The following is a 4,395-nucleotide window of genomic DNA, read 5'->3' as shown; positions in this document are numbered from 1 at the left end:
CACACCTACTTCATTGAGTGATGTTACTGTGTTCTCGTAGAATGTATTGGCTTCTGTAGACCCTCTGCCCTGTTCTACAGACTTTCTCCCTTCTGTTAAAATAGTGGAGATGGAGGGTTAATAGGACTTTGTCAAATTTAACATTACTCATTTCCAAACTCGGAGTTACCATTTTTTGTCTTTTTCCTGACTAGGAGGCAGTTTCTTTGGTCATTTGCTGATTCGGTGACACCTGCCTCAGGTTACAGGATGACAGGACAGGTTGCATGCAAGATATAACCTTCCTCTGGACTTGCGTGGTAAGGAGTGGACATTGCTTATTCAAACCCATATGGGCAAGGAAGTTGCATTTATCTTCTCCACTTGAGCCATCGTGGGCCAGGGATTCCCAGGAGTTGGTGGGAATGTCGCATTTCTTCAGAGGTTTTGATTACATCCTTTAATATTTTTCTCTGTCTTCCTTGTAACCTCTTCTTATGACAGCAACTCAGAGTGTTTGATCTGGGAGTCTGGTGAGCAGGCAAGGAAGCAGTGAACCCAAGCGGGGCAAAGATAAGGCAGTGAGAGAACAGAGTAGCAATAGCAGCATAGTGGTGTATCAGGTAGAGCTGTAATCCTGACCTCTGGGACTGTGTGGATTTTGCACGTTCTCCCTGTAACCATGTTGGGTTTCTCTGCTCCAGTTTCCTCTCATATCCCACGTGATTTCACTGGAGAAGGTGCAGAGGAGGCTCAACAGGATGTTGGCTGGGATGGGAACGTTCCAGTTATTAGATGAGACTGGCTAGGCTGGATTTTCCTTGGAGGGGAGGAGGCTGAGGGGAGCTCTGACAGGTATTATGAGGGGCATATATAAGTTAGGTAGTAAGAAAGTTTTTCCCATAGCAGAGATGTCTAAAACTAGAGGGCAAAGGTTTAGGGTAAGATGAGAGAGGTTTAGAGGAGATATAAGGAAGAACGTTTTCACCCCGAGGGTGGCAGGAATCTGGAACACATGGCCTGAGTGGATGGTGAAAGCAGGTACTCACACAGTATTTCAGAAATACCTAGATGAGCACTTGAATTGCGATGGCTACGGACCAAATGCTGGTAATGGGATGAATATAGAGAGGTACTTGATGGTTGGCATGGAGATGGTGGCTTGAAGGGCCTGTTTCTGTGACTGTCCCAGAGATATGCATGTTGTTGAGTTAACTGGTCACTGTAAATTGCCCCTAGTGTGTAGGTGAGTGGTAGAATCTGTGGAGAGCAGATGGGAATATGGGGAGAATAGTGTAAGTGGGTGCTTAATGGTCGGCTTGGATATGGGCAAAAGGTCCTATTTCTGTGTGGTATGACTGTGTGGGTGGTGAGAGAGCAAGAGCTGGCTATGGCAGAGCAGATAAAAAGCATTGAGAGAGTACAGGAGATGTGGAGAACAGAGTTCTTCAGAGATGATTTCATTGTCTGAATTGAAATTCCTTGCAGATTACACTAACCCAGTAATACAACCACACCATCATTGCATCCTCAAAAGTATCTGGAATGTGTTGACGTAATTATCCCGTTAGGAAGACATTACTGAGATGATAAAAAGTACAATACAAAAGCTCAAAAAAATCATGACAGATGCATGCTTGAGAGGCATCAAGAAGTCAACACTGCTTCCACCAGGAATGGGTAACGTTGCTTCCCCATTGTAAATTTTGCCTTTGCAGGTAGGGCTATTGCAATCTTAGAGTCATAGAGTTGTACTTCATAGAAATGGGCCTTTCAGTCCACCATACCAACCTGTTTGCCCATCTACACTAATCTGATTTGCCTGCACTGGGTCTATATCGTTCTGTGCCTTGCCTAATTAAGCATCTGTCCAAGTGCCTCTTAAGTGTAGAAATTCTATCTGACTGTACCGCCTTGTCTGGCAGCAAGTTCCGGATATCAACCACTTTCTGTTTAAAAATAAAACTTTCCTCTCATCTTCCCTTTAAAACTCCTTCCCTCATCTTAAACCTATGCCCTCTTGTGTTTGATACCCCAGCCATGGGTGAAAGATTCTGAATATGTGTCTATGCCTCCTATAATTTTATATATCTCTATGAGATCATCCCTCAGCCTCCTCCGCTCCAGGGAAAACAAAGCCAGCATATTCAGTATTACCCCATAGCTAAAGTCCTCTAATCCAGGCAACATCCTGGTGAATCTCCTCTGCACTCTTTCCAGCACAACCACATCCTTCCTATAGTGTGGTGACCAGAACTGCACATAATACTCCAACTGGGGCCCAACCAGTGTTTTGTAAAGTTGCAACATAGCACCCCAACTTTTATATTCTCTGCCCCAACCCATGAGGGCAAGCGTGCCATATGCCTTCTTCATCGTCCTATTTTCCTGCATTGCACTTTCAGGGAACTATGGACTTGAACCCTAGGGTTCCCTGTCCATCAACATTCCTTAGTGCCCTACCATTTAATGTACATGTCATTGTCCTATTTGACTTCTGAAAATGCATCAGCTCCCACTTGTTGGCCTTAAATTCTGTCCGATCGAGCTATAGCTCTGGAAAGCCTTCCTCGTGATCCACAACACCACCAGTTTTCGTGTAGCCCACCGACTTACTAATCATACCTCCTACATTCACTTCAAGTCAGTTATAGCATATATCTCAAATGTCAAGGATCCCAGCACTGATTCCTGTGGGTACACCACTGAATCATAGAATTGTATAGCACTAAAATGGGTCCTTTCAGCCCACCTCATCCTTGCCGACCATTGTGCCTACCTACGCTAATCCCGTTTGCCTACATTAGGCTTGTATCCCACTGGTTACAGACTTCCAATCAGAAAAGCTTCCCTCCACGCACTACCCTCTGCCTCCTATCACGACGCCAATTTTGGATCCAATGAGCCAGCTTGCCTTGAATCCTATGTGCCTTAACCTCTGGACCAGCCTACCATGTAGGACCTTGTTAAAAGACTTACCAAAGTCAATATAGACAATGTCTATCACCCTGCCTTCATTTATCATCTTAGTTACCTCCTCAAAAGTCTCAAATTAGTGAGGCAGAATTTCCGTGTCCCTGATCAGCCCATCTTTCCAAATGTACATAAATCCTATGCCTTAGGATTTTCTCCAATAATTTCCCTACCACTGACGTAAGGCTCACTGGCCTGTAGTTACCTAGCTTACCCCTGCTGCCCTTTTTAAATAAAGGACAACATTAGACATCCTCTAATCTTCTGGCATCTCACCTGTGGCTAATGAAGATGCAAAAATCTCTGTTAGGACCCCAGCTATCTCCTCCCTTGTTTCCTATTGTCACCTGGGGTAGATCTCATTCAGTCCTGGGGGTTTATCGACCTGTCTGCATCCTATAACATCTAACACCTCCTCCTTAATGTTGATCTGATCTAGATTATCCTTGAACTTGCCATCTTCCGTGTCCTTCTCTTGGTGAATACAGGTGAGAAGTATTCATTTAGGACTTCGCCCACATCTTCTGGCTCCACACATAGATTACCCCTTTGGTCCCCAAGGTTCCTTAATTTTGCCGTGTTTACCTTTCACCCTTACTGGTCCTGAATTCTTTGCTAACTCTCTTTTAAAAGCTACTGTTTTACCCACAAGCATCTGCTCGCAATCTGTTTTTGCCAGGTTTTCTCTTACGTTCTTGAAATCAGCCTTAGCCCAATTCAAGACCTTAACTTGAGGACTAACATTATCCCATTCCACAACTACCTTGAAACTTAGAGTTATGGTCACTGTTCCCATAATGTTCCTCCACTGACACTTCCACCACTTGCCCAGTTTCATTTCCTAAGATTGGGTCGAGCATTGCCTCGTCTCTGGTAGGACTGTCTATATATTGTCTCAAAAAAACTTCCTTGAATGTATTGAACAAATTCCTCTCCATCTTAAGCCCCTTACCCTAAGGCAATCCCAGTTAATATTGGGAAAGTTAAAACCCCCACCACTATAACCTTATTGCTCTTACACCTTTCTGCAAATTGCTTACATGCCTGTTCCCACTACTATTGGGAGATTTGTAGTATAATCTCAGCAAGGTGATTGCCCCTCTCTTGTTCCTAAATTCTACCCATGTGGCCTCATTGGATGGTCCCACCAGAATATCCTCTGTAAGTACTGCAGTGGTGTTCTCTCTAATCAGTAGTGCCACTCCCCATCCTCTTTTGCCTCCCACTCTGAAACTTCGATATCTCAGAACATTAAGCTGCCAGTCCTCCTTCCCGCAATCACATTTCCATGACTGCAATAACATCATAATTCCAAGTGCTGGTCTATGCTCTGAGCTTACCTAATTTACCTGTGAGGCTCCTTACATTAAAGTAAATGCAGTTGAGTTTGCCAGCCCTCCCATGTTCCCTAACCTGCCTCTGTCTGCCCTGCCCATTGGACTT

Source organism: Pristis pectinata, chromosome 18 (genome assembly GCF_009764475.1).
Source record: "Pristis pectinata isolate sPriPec2 chromosome 18, sPriPec2.1.pri, whole genome shotgun sequence".
NCBI lineage: Eukaryota > Metazoa > Chordata > Chondrichthyes > Rhinopristiformes > Pristidae > Pristis > Pristis pectinata.
This window is presented reverse-complemented; position numbering follows the sequence as displayed.